General features: G+C 47.6%; 1 protein-coding gene and 1 long non-coding RNA gene across 6 annotated transcripts in view; both read right to left on the reverse strand.

The window, feature by feature from the left end:
- Positions 1-17,741, reverse strand: part of IQSEC1 (IQ motif and Sec7 domain ArfGEF 1) — a 385,819-nt gene that overhangs the window by 156,344 nt on the left and 211,734 nt on the right. The window lies entirely within an intron of this gene.
- LOC120621411 (uncharacterized) lies at positions 12,579-15,071 on the reverse strand. The gene is made up of 3 exons (XR_005658145.1): positions 14,375-15,071; positions 13,424-13,475; positions 12,579-12,611 (listed from the first exon to the last, which is right to left on the reverse strand). It is a non-coding gene; the product is annotated as an uncharacterized LOC120621411 (long non-coding RNA).

The raw sequence follows: 17,741 nt of genomic DNA on the forward strand, positions 1-17,741 counted from the left end.
GGCACAGAGTTAGTCTGTTGACCATGACCTGGTACATTCTTAGCAACACACTGGCTCCCAGCCATGGCCCTTAGCAGACCTCCAGGGGACAAGCCACACTCTCCTCACTCAATCTGTGGGTTTTCCCGACTCTGGTTGAGAGCCTTGCCCAGCCTCTCCCCTCCAACTTCCCTCTGTGAAGCAGTGAGGTAACCATGGCTCCCACCCTACTCAGTATCTTCCATGGCTCTTCATGGCTCACTGCCCTCAGGGAGAACTTGCTCTTCACACTCTAGAAGACTCCTGCTTTGGGTCCTGCCCACACCTCCAATGTCATCTCTTTCTTCTTTCATACTTGGAGCTCAGGCCAGACACAATTACTTTCAGCAAAAATCTTTAATATAGCAGAACATTACAGCTGGGCTTTGGGGCTGGACTATCTGAGTTCAAGTCTAGCCTCTACCCCTCAGTGGGTGTTCCTGGCACTAGTTGTTCAGTAACTTGGTTGCATTGCCTGAACAATGGGGATAATTAACAACAGCTCTACCTCCCAGAGTCGCTATGAGGGTCAAATAAGCTAATGCCTGCACAACGCTTGGATCTGAGGCCTGATGTTTGCACACCCAGAGTTCTCTTCCTTCCTAGACTTCCTTGCAAACCCTCATTTACAGTACATGCAAGCTGTAGTCTGTGGTGACCCTCTCCATCTCTGGGTCATTTTTCTGTCCTGGCCCTTGGCACTTTGTATTGACATTGTCTATTCACATCTGTCTCCCCCGCCAGCCTGCAGGTTCACAGAAGGCAGAAACTATTGCTTACTCAACTCTGTGCCCTACTGCTTGGGGTAATGCCCAGCACAGGATCCATAACTCATTCATTCAACAAAGATTTACTGAGTAATTCCTATATGCCCACTTTTCTATGAGCTAAAGATAGTAGCAGCTAACATACTGTCATCCCTTCTGCCTTGGTATAGCTGATATTGTAGTGGTAAAGAGGGAACAGTCAACCAACAAGTTAGGAAACAGCAGTGGGCCAGACAAAGACAGTGCTGGGCAGGGAAGGGTGGAGAGAATGCCAGGGTGGGATCTTCAAGCTAGACTTGGTGGTTAGAGCAAAGCCCTGGAGGAATAAAGAAGGAGGCCATGGAAGTTCTAGCAGAGTGAATGAATGAATGAGTGAGCAAGTGCTGGAGGCAGGAGACTGGCCTGCTTCAGCCCTCATCCCTCAAAAGCTCTATATTTCATACTCAATGCAAATTTTCTACAGCCCAACTTCCTGCATCAAGTAGTAGGATATGCCTGCCCAGTAAGATGGTAATTACAGTCAGAAGGGGGCTGACCTTAATTAAGACACCATTAATTAAGCTGTCAGTACAGTAATGACCTCAGTTGTTAGCAAGTTTGATTAAGGAACTGACTCTTGGAGGCCTCATGATTTCGCCCCACCATTTCATTAATAAATCTTCTCATACTTTCACTGTCATCCTTTATCCTGTTCACTATGCCACCTCTGTAAGTGACCCGTCACCCTTTCAACAACAGTCTAGATTCCATAACACCAACTTGGGATCGACACCAGGGGGTCCAGAGGGTGGAGGGGAAGAAAATGGAAGACAGGGTAGCAGGGAAGGGATGAGGAGGGCATGCTGGCAGGGTCCATGGGGGCACCAGAGCAAGTCTGTCTATGTCTGGTGTGTGGCATACTTGGGGGAAGAATATTATTGCCAAGTGTATATCAGGAAACAATCCTGTGACCCCAGTTAAGTTCTTAACCCTCTCTAAGCCTCGGTTTCTTCCTCTGTAAAGTGGGACCAGTAACATCGCATTTTACCGCAGATGGTAAGAACTAATGAGGCAACAAGGCATAAGAAGTCTCTCGAAGTGACTCGATGTTAGCTACAATGATACTGTGATACTGTGCTTGACTTTCCAGTTGCCATGTAAGTTAGACCTCTAGAGATACTCACCTCCCCTTCCCTTGTCTATGGTGGACGTGGTTCCATAGTGTAGTGGTTAAGACGTTTGCTTTATATGCAGAAGGTCCTGGGTTCGCGCCCCAGTGGAGCCATGACCATGCCATCCTGACAAGCCCGATGTCTGATCTCAGAAGCTAAGCAGGGTCGGGCTTGGATAGAACTTGGATCGGAGATCACCTAGGAAGACTAGGTAGGTGCTGTAGGCATAAATAATTAAAAAAAAAAAAAAAGCTTCTCTATGGTAACAATGAGGTTTGAGCAGCAGGTGCTGGGAACACTCTATGCTTGGTAGTCAGCACCCCTCCTGGCTCTGGGTAAGGCCAAAATAGTGAACAAACACACACTCACCAAGTGCCCCTGTACATCAAGCAAGGCCTTCTCTACGTCTCAAAATCTTTCTATAAAAACAGGGCAATCACTCCTCTCCAGCCACCCCCTCCCTAGTCTCTTTGTAATCTCTGGTGCCCAGAGGTTTGGTGGTTTGGTGGCAGCACATGGAGGGATGGCCTGGATGTTATGATGCTGGGTTGTGGGAGCCTGAGAGCTGGAAAAGCATGAAAAGACTCACAGGAATGGGAGGCAGGAAGCACAGAGCCCCTGAAAAGCTTGCACTTCACACCAGTCCAGCCCCTCTCCCAGTTAAGCGGGCAAGAAAAGTTTAGTCCATGGGTCAGTAAACCTGCCGGGGCCACCTGTTAAAATACAGGTTACTGAGCCCCCAGGCAGATCTGTATTGGTGTTGCAAGGTGTCGAAATCTGTATAATAGTTGTGTCCCTGGCAAGATGATGATTGGACAGGCTTGGGCAGCATGGCCATGAGAAGTAGCTGCAAACATGAGCATCAACTACAGATGTACATTAAAATCACATGGAGAACTAACAACATTCTGACGTTTGAGCCCTCCCCCAGACCCATAAACTAGAATCTCTGGGTGGGGGATCCAGGTATGGATATTTAAAAAATTCTCCACAAGTGAGTCTAATATAAAGCCTGGACTAGAACCCCCTCCCCCAGGCTAGTACAATCCAAGTTTCCAGGGGAATTTTGTTAAGCCTCAGTTTCCCCATCTCTAAAATGAGAGTCTTAGTGCTTTCTCAGAGAAAGCTGTTGTAAAGATTCCATCACTGGGCATCAGTACACATTGAAGATTGTTAAATTTCACCCTAACAACATCTCCCCTAACCCAGGGTTTGACAACCCACGAAAATTGAGAATTTCTCCGACATCAGGCCCCTGGGCTCAGGCAAAGGTGACAGGAAGAAGATAGCTGCCTTGGGAGGACCTATTCCCAGAGACAGTGGCAGAAGTTCCACACTGGGTAAGGATTTACTATTCGTTTCCAAAAATACAGCCAGGGCTTTGTCACAAGAAATGAGAGATCCATTGTATTCTGTTTATATCAACAAACCAATCTGTGAGCTTTTCCCCTAAAAGAGCAGACAAATATCACAGCAAATCATAGACGCAGGCCACCTCCGTCATCCACAGGGCTCCCACCTGGGTCTGCTGATGCAGAGCTATCTTTTCATTCTTTCAAACTCCATTAGAAAGAGAGCTATTCCGCAATGGAGAAGGGTGGGTACTGCCTAATTAGGGGCTCTATGGGCCCTTGTCATGGTACTGGGCGTTGCAAGGCCTTGGACTAACCTCCCATGTGTCTTCATACATATTGCTTCAGTCCTACCCTTCCTAGTCCTGGGGACTAAGCCCAGCTCAAGAGGGTTCGGCTCTGCTCTAAATGACAAGATCTGAGGTCACTAAACAGCCCTAAATGGCCCGGGCAGCAAGCAAGCTGCCTAGGGCAGGTGGAGATTTTGAGCTGGGTCCCAGAGGAGGGGTCCTGCAAGGCCAGAGACCAAAGGTCGTTCACCCTGGAAGAGCACAATGCAGAGCCCCACAGAGCTGTGAAGGAAGCTGGCGTTCTAATCTGGATGCCCCAGGGAAGCCTGGCTTAACGAGGCATCACTTTGGTTTCCATAAATAACCCATAAGGTCTGTGATGTCATCGCCCTTTACAGACTTTAACAGCCTCTGCCATTGGCATTAGGTCTAACAGACAGGCACTCTACTACTGGCCCATAGAACACCTGGGTGGCACAGGGAATAGGGATACCAGTGCCCCCTGCTCGTGACAGTGGGCTGGATCTTCACCTCTTGGTGATGGACACAGACTGTCTCACCCCAACATTCCTGCTAACCTCCATCAGGCATGGCTGAAGTGTCGGTCATGGTTGAGCTCGGCACAAGAGGCTTTTTCCAGACATATTGAGGGCTATACTAAATGCCAGTATGTCTGGGTACCCTGTATGTGGATTTGGGTGGGGAGGGTCCTTGCCCTCAGAGATAGGGATTTCACAACCTGATGGAGACCTGCTGACAAACAGCCTTTTTCTATTCGACAACGACAAACATCTCTGCTGCAGGGGACAAACACTGGTAGCTCTACGGGGTGGCCGGCTCCCTCTGCAAGCCACATGCAAGGCAACCTGCCCCGCCCCCACAAGCCCTTCACTCCAGCTCCAAGTTCAACTGGAGCCTCTCTGGCCTCTGACTTCAGAGTTTCAGGCATAACCTGCCACATATACTCACAAATAGCGTCTTCTGCAAGCCATCCTGTCTGGGGGCTGTTTTTCCCTTCTCTTTCTCTCTCTCTCCCTCTCCAGCTGGGAAGGCTTAACGTAGTTAGAGGAAGAGCAGGATGCTCAGACGAGAAGTGGAAGAGATAAAATTAACACGAGAGTCGAGTCACATTCCCGGGGATGGTGGACTCCTCCAAGAAGGATGGGGCGGGAGCAGGGGTTTGGCAGTAGCTGGCTCCCAGGGGCCCCAGCACGCAGGGCTCACACCCTGTCCAGGAGCTTGCGAGGACACTGAGTCACCATTGTAGCCAGGTTGGGCAGAGGCGTCGACTCACTGCTACCTGGGACCACCTAGGTTTTTTTTTCCTGCCGCACATCCGGGGTGGCGGGGCGCGGGGAGGAGGAGGGGTGGGCTCGGGGAATCTGCGCCGGGTTTGCTCTCGCAGCATCCGGAGGAGGGGCGGGCGCGCGGTAGCCATCCCCCAGCGCCCAAGAAGCAACGTAGTGCGACCGCGCTGAACCAATCGCCGAGGTGCTCGTCGCCATGGCAACTGCAGCATCAAGTGCGGCCGTCCAGAGGCCCCTTAGCTGCAAAGTCATCTACCTGACCGAGAGCGCCCCCGCAGGTGCGAGGGCGCCGTGGGCGTGCCAGGCCCTTCCTAGCCAGCGCTGGCCATCTGTTGCTAAAATGCGTGCGCTTCCCCTGACCCTGGTATGACGCTGCTTTCCAGGGTGGTTTTTCTGCCTTTGGCAGGAGACATGCCGTGGAGCGCACGAGTTTGGCGCTGTGGAGTCAGACCGACCAATTCCAAAATTGGTTTTGCCTCCTAAGGACAGTGAGACCTTGGGCAAGCCGCTTCTCTTCTGGGAGTTTTGATTTATGCTCTGTAAAATGGGATCGTAACAGCTATGTCACAGAGTTTCAGGAGGGCTTACCACACACTATCTGCACAGATGCATGGCTGTCTTCTCATTTGTTTGTCATATCTTGGAGCTGGGAGAATTTCTGGTTTAGCTGTGGTGCCCATTCATTCATTCATTCATTCACACATTCACTTATTCATTCTACAAGCAACCCAGAGCACCTTCCACGTGCCGGACACTGCTTTTGGACTGGCAATGCAGTGGTGAACAGGGCAAAGTATCTGCCCTCATAGTGTTTACTTTCTAAGGGAAAAATGGCAGATCAACATGTAGTCAAATATACAATTTTGCATGATAATAAGGATCAGGATAAAAATAAAGCAGAAGAGGGAAGGGAGGGAAAAGGGATCGGATGAAGAAGGAAGCCATCTAAAGCAGAAGGAGTGGTCAGGGAAGCCTTTTCTAAGAGGGCACATGGAGGCTGAGACCTGAATAATGGAAGATCTAGGGAGGAGCATTCCAAACAGAGGGAAGAGCTGATGTCAAGACCTTGAGGCAGAAATAAGCTTAGTGTATTTTATCATTGAGGAGGAAGTGTGGCAGGAGTGGGTGAGCCACAGGGAGGTGAAGGAGAGATCACAATCATCTCCTGGATTCACTTTTCTTTCATATACAGATCTCTCTCCTTCTTATCTGATGCCAAGCTGATCAGAGTCTGTTTCTTCTATAAATTAGGAATTCCATACCTATCTAAAACACACACACACACACACACACACATATGTAATTTTCACATGCATTGTAATCCTCAGGACAACCTCAATGAGGTATAAGATTATCATCCTAGTTTACAGAGAAGGGAACTAAAACTGAAGGTTAACTTGCCCAAGTTCACAGGGCTGATGGGTGGTACAGCAGGGCAGTTTGGCTCCAGAGTCCTGGCTCTTAAGTGAGTTTGCAAAACTTCTTCATTGGGAAGATTATATGAGAAAATGAAGATGAATGCCTGGTCCCTGATTGGCATCTCAGAGGACCATTCTCTTCTTCCATTTTCTTTGGACTCTGACTCACTAAATTTAGGGGAAGGAGGGATGCTGTATCCTTGAGTTTTATTCTTTTCTTTACAGTGGAGGAAATGAAACTCAAAGACAAGCAAAGGGTGGCAGAAGTGGGAGCAAGTTCTTCTGACTCCACATTCTTGTATGGAGCTGGGGTAGAGCTGAGGCAACCAGGTAGCCACAATGAACGACGTCAGAATGGCCCAGTGCTTCCTGATTTGCCCCCTTGAAGTGAATCTTTGAATGACCAATCTTCCCACAGCATGGACTTCCCTCCAGAAAAGAAGTGGGCTTAACATGTTACAGAGCCCACTCTACCTTTCTCCTCAGTGGAGTGGTACAACATAAAAATAACTATAATCACAAGGGCATCATGAGGCTTGTTTTGTTTCGAGTCTAACCTTTAGTGAAACCACAGAGGCACCCTACAAAATAGGTTAATCACTCCCATTCAGAAAGGTCACATCTCAATGCAGTGGTGGAGCCAAGACTTGAATCCATATCTCCATGACTCCTAACTGTAGGCCCTAACAACTCCCCTCATGACCTCCTAAAAGCAGGGATTATTTTATGAAGTCTATTTTCCAGAGGAGGAAACTGAGGCTCAGAGAGAAGTGGGCTACCCCTGATTGAAGAAGCTGTTCCAGTGTCCCTTCCCCACGTTTCTTCTCTTGGTCTCCCAGGGGGACCATGACATCTGTCTGCACATCCATTGTATTTTGGCACTTCTTCCTTATAAATTTACATGTATCTTTCTTATACATTACTTTGTTATTTTAAAATAAGGCAAATGACAAAGACCTTGGCATTCAGAAACAAACGCCAAGAGTGTAGGCCTTTACAAGGCACCTGGGCAGCGTTTGCAGTATACTTGGGCTGTTTCGATTTCTGACTTTGAGTGGTGTCCAGCACAGGGTCAGGCATAAGGAGAAAGTAGCTGCCAAAGGATGAGTGGGAAAACATCCTACATTATGGACTCTCCTCCCAACTGGAAAATTCCAGCCTGCAACCTGACAGGAACATTCACACAGGTAGCCTCTTGCTCCTGCAACCTGCAGCTGATGTGCTCCCATCTGTCCCTAGTGTGAAAAGGGCATGACAGCATTTGGTTAGAGGATGGATAGAGAGGGCTGGAGCATGTAGTCCCAAGGATTGAACATCTTCCCAGGGGCTGAACAGAGCCCCTGACCTTTCAAATATCAGAATCACAAATCCTTCAAGTCCTGGATTTCCCCTGTCTCTGCCCCATTTGCTTAAGCTTTACATTTTAAAGAAACAAAATCTTAATTGTACAAAGAACATGAACATCTTTTTTTTAAAAACAAAATAAAGTCCACTTTGACCACTCCCCTAAATCTTACTCCCCTCTCCCATCTCTGCAGAGGTAGAAGATGGAAATAGCTGTCATCTGTTTGGAGCACATCTTTCCAGAACTTTTCTATGCATTTAATTACATATTTGTGCTTATAGAAAATATAAGGTATCATGTGGACCCTGAAAAAAGGGTTGATGAAATTATTAAATGTTAAGTGATAAAATTAAAGAAAAATTTAAATACATCAAAAGGCATAAAGATGAATACAATGAACTCTGATCTACCTCTCACCCACTATAAGAATTATAACATTGTGAATCTTATGGAAGTCCTGTTACTGCCTCTGTTCTGTCCCCTCACCATCCTTCCATCTTCACAAACCCACAGTGAATTTGCTCCCAGAGCAAACTTTCCTATTCAGTCTTCCTAGTAGATAGGTACCTGCAAACTGCATGAACACTTGTACATGTTTTTAAACTTTACATAAATAGAATTACACTGCATGTCATTTTCTGCAAGTCTCTTTCCCCACTCATTATTATGCTTGGGACACTGAATCATGGAATCTCTAAACCACAGACTTCCATGTGGAGGTTTAAAATCACAGGCTTTTCTAATCACAGGCGTGGGCTTAGAACAGTCTTCCATATCCCTGCCCCCCCTGCTGTTTATGTGCTCTCGGCTGAGGGAGGGATACACATGTGGGCTCCTGGAAGCTTGGCGCACACCCTCTCTGAAGTGCACCAAATACCATCAAGGTGCTCTGTCCCCTATCCTGGGGAGAGAAGACCAGACCCTGGCCCCAGGAATAACTGAGCAGGCATCACCGACATGCTGCTGAAATGCAATGGCTGCTCCTTCTCAGTGCAATTTTAGAGCCTTGGCCGATGGAGATCTGGAAGCCCCAATACTGGCATCAGTCCCTGTTCTTCCACCACTATGTCAGGCTCTCTGAGTCCGCCAAGGCCCATAAGGAGTGGGGGAACCATGGCCCCACAGATAGATACTCCTGCAGAAGCACATGCTGTATTTGGGCTGTGCTGGCTAAGGGGGCGGGGAGGGGGCGGGGGAGACCAGTGCTGCTTGGTGTGTCTGCTTCTGCCGGACTGGAACTCCTTGTCCTGCTCACTCAGAGGGCAAGAATGAGCTGGAGCAAAAGGAGCAGCCCCAGCCCTTCTGAACATCCACTCATGAGCGCGTGACTGGCCCCTGTAAGATGGAGAGTGGGTGTAAGCATGAATGAGAGGCCTCATTGGCCATTTCAAGGTCTGCGTGGGGTGCAGCAGGGCAGGATGGACTAGCCACAGATACTAAGTGACAGACAATGATCTGAATGTGCCCTAGAGTTGTGGACTCCCTTCTTCACCCAAAAGGTGCTATACCTTCTCCTCATGTACACCTACCCCAAGCCTCTGCACCATCTCAGCAGGCAGTATAGTCTGGTGGTCAAGACCAAGAGCTGCCTCTGCCACCAGCTGTGTGACTTTGGGCAGGTAACTCAACCTCAGCCTCCTCCAAAAGTGTTAGCTAGTGTGGTTGTTCCTGCTGTTGTTTTAGAACTGGGCTGGGCTACTGGAAAGTTTCCAGAACTTAAATTCGCTGGGCAATGGGATGAGGAGGACTGAGCTAATGCCCTCCCTACAAACCCAGCTGTGAGGCTGACATGAGAGCAGGTAGTACACGCCAAACCTTCCTGTTCTGCACCAACCTCACAGCAGCTCCCATTTCTCATTCTTCTTGTATAAATATTTGCCTAATATTTTTCTTTAAATTTAAAATAATTTCTATTCAAAAGCTAAACTCTCTATCACTATTTAAAGCATATATTTGGCAGGTTAGTTACTTTCCTTCACTAATAAACATTCAAATAAATATGGTTATGAAAGAAAAACTGCCCATCTGAGGCTTTCCCCAGGCCCCTGGGGTCTGAATGCCCTAGTATGGGAAACCCCGTGCTGATGACGCTGGGGATACTGGGCAGGGTGGGCACAAGACTGCATCAGCACAGGTGGCAGGATGGCTCTGTTTACCGACTGGGTCAGGTTGGACCAGGGACCTGCATGGTCATAGGGCTGGTAACTGCTCCTTTCCCTTCCAGAAAACCCACCTGCCCTTTTCAGCTAGAGGTGTGTGTGTGTCTGTGTGTCTGTGTGTCTGTGTGTGTGTGTGTGTGTGTGTCTGTGTCTGTGTCTGTGTGTGTGTGTGTGAGAGAGATCTTTGGTGATCTACATTCCTCCTTGGGAACAGGGTAGAAGAGGCCTCTGAGACCCATATGAAGGGTGCATCCATGCCCTATTGCCACCTTACATCATCCTGAGAGGCTAGTCTACAGGATTTGTCTTCTGCTGGCTCTTCACAGAAATCTACAATGCCATGTTGGCTCTATGTGGGTGGTTGGGGACCAGCTACTGTGGGCCATTTGCTGCCCAGCCCTCAGCCCCCAGAGCTATGCGTGTTCCTTAAGCACAAAATAGCACTAATTTTCCATCTATTTGTCCTACACCCATAAAATGCCAACTAATGCTTGCTTTGGGCCAGGCCTGATCTCGGAAGTGGGGGTACAAAGGTGAGAAAAAGCCACATCTCCTGCCTGGAGGATGGAAACAGTTTGTCTTGAGGCCTGTGGTGGACAGACAGCACTTTTCCCTGCCCAGCCACCTCCCCTCCTGGCATTCACCCCTACTTCTCTCAGTGCCTGTGGCTCAGGTGGGGCTGACTCTACTCCCAGCCCAGGACCAGGAATAAGACTGAAGCTGGGCCTGTGAAAGACAGGACCAGACTTTGCTGGTGTTGTTAAGAGAGAAAGAACTTTTCAACTTGAACTCGAGCTTAAACCTGAAAGATATGAGCAGGTGCTTTACACAAGACTCCTTAAGAAGGAAGCCGATGCAGGAAGAAGCCAGTCTGAGAGCAGAAGAGAGACAGGTCCTAGTGTCATCATTGGAGCCTCTATGTCCAGCCATGCCTGAAGGCTAATCCTATTTCATATAGGCCAGCTTGAAGTGGGCTCTTTGTCACTTGAAACCAAAGTCTTAATACGTGTTTCTTTTAAAAGTTATAACTCTGAGTGACTATTATAACATTGAGTGATAGTTTCAATAGAAATATACACAAAATACTATGTGAGTATGACAGAAGGAGGGTAAATTCTTTGGAGAAAAGGGATATAGGAAGGAAAAATGGAAATTTCTTAGGGACAGAATGTTGAGGCTGAGTCTTGAAGGATGAATAGAAATTTGTCAGAAAGACAGTGCATGGAAAGGCATTACTTGCAATTGGAACAGCATGTGCAAAGGTCTGGAGGTGAGAAGAAAAGAGTAGAGGCTCAATATACCAAAGGGCTTCGGCTTCATCATGGGGGTAATAGGGAGCCTCTAGAGGTTTCTGAGCAGAAGAGAGATGTGATTAAACACATGATTAAAAAGATCTCTTCCTGGAGAATGGATTGAAGGGGAGAGATTAGAGTCTGGGGCATATTATCTCTGGAGGGAGGTGGAGCAGGAGACCTCAATGTAGCATAGTTTAGGATGGCAGAGAAGAGATGTTTGAGGGAGAAGTGTGGGTAAGGTGTGAGGAGGGGGTAAGGAGAAGGTCAACACCCAGGTTCCCGGACTAAGCACTGGGTGAATGGTGGCTCCATTTACCTACATTGGGACACAGGAAGAGATGCAGTGTAAAAGGAGAGATGACCCTCTCTTTTTGGATGAGTTGAGATGTGTCTGGAGGACACCCGGGGGAAGCATCTAGAAGGCTATAAAGGTCTGACTGGAGGCTAAGTTTTGGGAGAGAGGTGGGAAGAGAGTGAAGATTGAGGAGGGAAGGTTGGGCAGAACCCTGGGGATGCGGACATTTAAGGGAAAAAACAAAAGCCAGCAAAGAAGGTAGAGAAATCCAGTGTTAGCAGTTCTCCCTGCCAACAGCTGAACACTCTCATATCTTCCATACCACAACCTTGTGCTGGGCGAGCATGATCGCTCCCAGCGCTGACCCTTCCTGGGAATCACCATCTGCCTGTCCTGCTCCTGTGGGTCAGCCCCTGGCCCAGCTCCCCGATGAACTGAGGAAACAAAGTGACATTTCTTAGCAAAAAAGAATCCAAAATAAGCCCTAAGCTTTATGCTCAAAGATGTTTGTCAGAGCATTATTTACAACAACAACAAACTAAAATCCCAAACAAACGCTGTGGTAAATTTCCAATAGTGGGAGCTGGTTAAAAATACATGGTTATAGCATGTGATGGGATATCATATAGCCTTTAAAAAGAAACATTGATAAGCAATGATGTTAACTGTTTAGTTAGTGAAAGAAATGTAGGTAATTGAACTGTATTTTCATTATGAACTTAACATTGTGACCATAACACACAACTAGAAAAATGCCTGGAAGGACACATGCCAACGTGCCACCATTAGTAGTCAGCACCTCTGAGTGGTGGAATTACTGGTCAATTTTTTTTCCTTTTCGTTTTAATTTTTTTTTCAAAATTTCTAAAACATGCTTAACTATAATAAAAAAAAATACTGAAAAAAAATTCTTCAGTCATCTAAAAATGACTGAAAACACCAATGAACTAAGTTTTAAGAAAAGAGGAGATCAGGACTCTGCAGGGACCAATCAATGCACAGGTTTGGAGTCAGATGCAGCTTGGAATCTGGCTCCACCACCCACTCCGTGGCTCTGGGCACATCGTCGCTCCTCTCAGCCTGGTTCTCCCTCTGAGGGTGGGTTCTCATCCAACCTTTCGCAGAAGCTGCTGGGAATACTGAGTGGATGTATGCAGCACACTTGGAAGAGTACGTGCCCTGTGACAGTTGTTTCGCAAAGGTGACCAGCATCCCTAGAAGTTAGAAATTAGAATTCTGTGAAGGCAGCTCTTGAGCACAGTGTGCAGCCGGCTGGGCACCTGACTGCAGCCGAGTGGGTCCTTATTGGACTGAGTACCTGCGATTGGCAGCAGTGCCACTTTCGGAGCCCCTTTTATAGTTTTGAAAGTCGTGTTGTAGCCATTACTAAAGTGAGACTTCTTTGCAGCCTCTGCAATGACCCACAAACCCCCATGTGATCCCTTAATCCATCTCCTGACCCTCTCCTCCTTGTTTACTCTGCCCCAGGCATAATGGCCTCTTCTTTTCTCCAGCTTGTCAGGCCTACTCCTGCCCCAGGATCTTTGCATAAACTATGCTTTTTGCCCAGGGGGATATTCAAAATGTTTAACAACAGGCACTGACCCTAACCACTCAGAAACACCTTTCTGACAATCTTCAGAGCTGGAAGCCAGGCTGGGCCTGCAGAGAGCACCTTGAGCAGGGCTGACCCTGGGGTGCCTGGGCCCTGTGGTCTTCTCTCACTCCCACCTCCAGGTGGCTGTGGGTTTACCTGTCAGTTACCTGCTGATCCTTACACTGGGGAGGGATTTGAGAAGTGGCTCCAATCTGGGCCAGTCAGGGTTGGTCTGGATGGTGACCTAGGCTCCTGGTGGGGTCCATGCTAGAGGGCTAGGGTGCCAGGTTACCCAGTCCAGAGAAAGACATAGCCCCACCTGGTCTGATGAGGGCTGTTCTTGGGAAGATGGGAGTGGAGCAGGCTGAGAGCACAGCGAGCATGGACTCTGACCTTAGGCCTCAGCTGAGGTCTCATCCCACCACTCACCTGCTGTGTGATACTGGGCAAGTGACTGTCAGTCTTGGCTTCAGTTCCTACCCTGGAAAATGAGAAAAGTAGAGTCCTCATGGAAAACGGACATGAAGAGGGTTACAGGAGAGGAACTTGCTTCAGTACACATTCAGTAAAGATATGCCCAACATCAGCATCCTTGGCCTTGAGAGGCCTGCCTCTGTGTCCATGCCAGTTCAGCCTTGGCAAGAGTCAAGTGAAGCTGGGCACACAGAGACACCCTAGGGTTAGGGACCAGAGGGGGTCTTTTTTCTGGGAGAGCCAGAATCTTTCTCCACCCTTATTGAGGCTACTGCCTACTCATACAAATGCAAGTCAGATCCATCCCTCTCTGGCTTCCCATGACATTCAGAATAAAATCTTCATGCCTGGCCTGGCACCATGGCTCTGCTACCCCATCACCTGCTGACAGTCATCTCTTCACTGGCTCCATTCCATGCCAACTTTGTTCCTACGTCAGGGCCTTTGCACATGCCGGTCCCTCTATCAGAACACTTTCCTCCCAGTTTTCTGCATGGCTCACTCTCTTCAGGTCTCAACTCAGAATTTACCTCTTTGGGAAGCATTTCCTAAGCACCCTTCCTGAAACGCTCCCTCCTCCCCAGGAACCCATTTATTTCATCCAGAGCATGTAAAATAATCTTTTTAAGCTTTTTTCAACATCTATCTTCACTCTAGAGAATGTTGGGTACACAAGGGCAGTTATCACCTACCTTGGTCATCATAGCATCCCCCAGTGCATTGATGGGTCCTGGCACACAGTAGACATTCTAAAATTGATTGGTGATAGTCGTGCAACTCAATGAATATGCTAAAATTGTACACTTAAACAAATCATATATTTTTAGCTATGTATTCTATTTTTTGGTTTGTCCCCTCATCCCCATTAGTATGTTAGCTCCATGAAGATAAGAATTTTTATCTTACCTTGTTAAGTTGACTGATATATTCCTGGTGTTTGGGACACACTAGGTGCTCAATAAAATATTGAATGAATGGATTTTGAGGTCAAGGTACAGCTCCACAGCAAGACCCACGACTCAGGCACATCTTCCTTCCTGGCCCTGACTGCCCCCATGTTGTCCCTCTTGGTGTCCACATCTGCTTTCACTGATGGCTTCATGTGCCTATGAGATCTAGAAGGTGAAGTTTCTACGGGTTTCTTGCAGGGGCAGGTCCTGGCACAGACCACGGGTACTCGTTAGGCCCACCACATCTGCCCCTCACCACAGCCTGGCATAATTTCACTCAACATGCATTTACTGGGTGCCTGTGTGTGCCAGGTACTCTGCTGGGCTTGAGGAGGACACAGTAAGGGATCTCATCCTGTTACTGGTATGGGCTCGGTGAAGATCTCTAATTGGGACCCCTGAGCCCAGGATGCCTATACCCTCCGAGGCTTGGCCAGGGACACTCATGTCTTCTTCCAAAGTGGCTTTTGTATGAGAATTAGCTAGGGAGACATAGCAGGGGTCTGGTCCTGCAGTAGGAGAAAAGTCGAGGGCCCTCCGGGCTGAGCAAAAAGCCCAGGTGAGGACCTCAGCTGGAGCCTGGAAATGGGGTTTTTTAGAAGAGCTTTGGATTTTTGCTTCTAGGATCTGCTTTCGATGCAGTTATTTTTCACATTTACTTTTTAAAAATGTACTTTTATAGTCCATTTGCAGGATTCAAAAGCAAAAAAATGTAAAAGGTTTATGGTGAAAATTTTGATCTCCACTTCTACGATCTCAGCTCTGTGACTCCCATCCATAAAGACAATCAGTTCTATTAAGATTTTTTGTTAACCATCTTGTATAGGAATGGGTATTTGTTCTCAAAAACAAGTAAATATGGGGCAAAGAATCTGAATAGACAGTTCTCCAAAGAAGATCTACAAATGGTAAACAAGCACATGAAAAGATGCTCAATATCACTTGTCCTTAGGAAAATGCAAATCCAAACTATGATGAGATACCACTTCACAACGAGAATCAAAAATAGACAGCAACAAATTCTGGTGAGGATGTTGAGCATGGGAACCCTCATACACTGCTGGTGGGAATGTAAAATGTCGCGGTGCTTTGGAAAACAGTTTGCCATGTGACCTAGCAATTACACTCCTAGGTATACACCCACAAGAATTGGAAACGATACATCCACACAAAAACCTGTAAATTAATGTTCACATTGGCATTATTGATAATGGCCAAAAAGGGGAAAGGACCTAACTGATGTATGGGTAAATAAAATGTGTCCATAGATGAGCCTGCAAAACATTATATTAAGTGAAAGAATCCAGTCACCCAAGACCACATACTGTAAGATTCCATTTTTGTGAATTGTCTGGAAGAGACAAATCCATAGAAATAGAAAATAGATTAGTGGTTACCAGGGGTTAGAGGAAGAGTAAGGATTGGAAGGTGATTGCTAGTGAGTATGGGGTTTCTTTTGGGATTGAAGAAAATGTTCTAAAATTAATTGTGATTAATGTCACACAACTCTGTAAATATACTAAAACCCATTAAATGGGTGAGATCTATGCCATATGAATTGTATCTCCAGCTGTTAAAAAATAAGTAAATGTGTGTATATAATATATATTCTCCTGGATTTTCTCAGAAAGGCCACCCCTACCCACAAGTCTCCTGCCAGTCTTCACCCCCTCACTTTCAAGCTGTTGTCTTCAAAGCACTTATCACGCTCTGAAAGAATCTTATTTGTTTGTTTGCTGATTGTCTGTCTTTCTCATTAAAGTGTAAACTCCATGAGGGCAGGGGATTCTTTCTGTTTTATTTACCAATACAGCCTCCTCAAGATTTTAGGACTGTGCCTAGCATATAGTAGGTACTCAAAAAATATTTGATGAATGAATGAATGCATAAACGAATAAATCTGCTTACGTGACAGGTAAAGTCATTGGGCTTTTTACTCAAATAACTGGTCCTTTTTCTTTGCCACTAAGCCTGCCGACTTCCTTCCTTTCTTCTCCTTTCCTCTTGGCTTTCTTGAGAATGCCCTCCTTTGCGGCTACTGCAAAAGCAGAGGCTAAGGCCGTGAAAGACCCTGGAAGCTCGGCATGGGACAGGCCCCTGGTGCTCCAGAGAAGCCCCAACTCGTGCCTGTGCTGCAGCCTCACCCTAGTTGGCCTCTTAGTCAACTGCTTGGCTCTCTGTTCATACCCAGCCACTCCCCAAGACCAGGCCCACTGTCAATGTCCCTTTGGCTTTAGGGAGACCACGAGGTACCTGCGGCTCTGACATAGAAACAGAGACACAAGCACATTTTGGAGGTCTGCAGGGATTTTCCTGAGAAAGCCACATTCTCTGCGGGGGCTTCGGATGTTCCGACCTTCCACTAGGTTTCTTTGGTTAGGGGCTCCCATATAGAAGACTGATAGGCATAAGGAAGTTTAGGTGGATCTAGGATGGGCAGGGCCTAGAGGAACTGGAGCAACCCAGCCCGAGCAGGGTATCTGGTGGGTGTTGTGGGCTCAGTTCCCCGCAGGCCCTGGCAGGCAGTCCTGAGACCCAGAGGGCAGAGTCAAGACCAGGAGTAAGCCAGGTGCAACTCCTTCTGGGGTCAAGTTGATCTGCGCTCTGCGAAATGCACTGTGAAATAGACTTCCTCAAAAGGGAGTGAGCTTCCTGTCCTTAGGCCTAAGCAAGCAAGGATCTATCAGGGGCAGAAGAAGAAGACCTCAGCAGTTCCTGCCAGCCCTGAGGACCTTGGATTCCACGGTTGTTCCTTTCAAGTTCTCAGGATATTCTAGGGTTGGTCCAGCACAACGTCATTGGGTGTAGTACTCAGATATCCCAGCAGAGGGCAGCACTTGGTTGCTACAAAGTCTTGGAAAGGTTGCCTGCAAAACCCCAAATCCCTGGTTTCCAAGGAGATCCAGAGAGGCCCAATGGACCTGGTTCCCTCCCAGGCCTACTCCTGAGACCACCCCCTCCATGTCCAAGTCTATGCCTTATTCCCTGGCTACAATGCCCTGTCCCATTCTCTTTCTCTGACAACCAAAGTTCCTTCTGCTCCTTTATGCTTCTAAAATGTCAGTGGCGCCTTGTCTCCCCACCAGCCCCTACCCGTGAGTAGGACACAATCTGCCAATACTGCCTCAAGCCTTCTACATTCTGCCACAGCCCATCTCTGGGCTCACCTCCCAATAGTCAGCCCCTCGCCCTTGGCTCCAGGCACACTGTCCTGCTTTTCACCCTATAGCCAATGAACTTCAAGTCTCATGTCCTTTTTGTACTTGCTACTTCTGCTTGGAACACTCTTCCCAGTACCACAGTTGACTCTTTCCATCATTGAG

This window comes from Pteropus medius, unplaced genomic scaffold, assembly GCF_902729225.1.
Source record: "Pteropus medius unplaced genomic scaffold, Ma_sr-lr_union100, whole genome shotgun sequence".
Lineage (NCBI taxonomy): Eukaryota > Metazoa > Chordata > Mammalia > Chiroptera > Pteropodidae > Pteropus > Pteropus medius.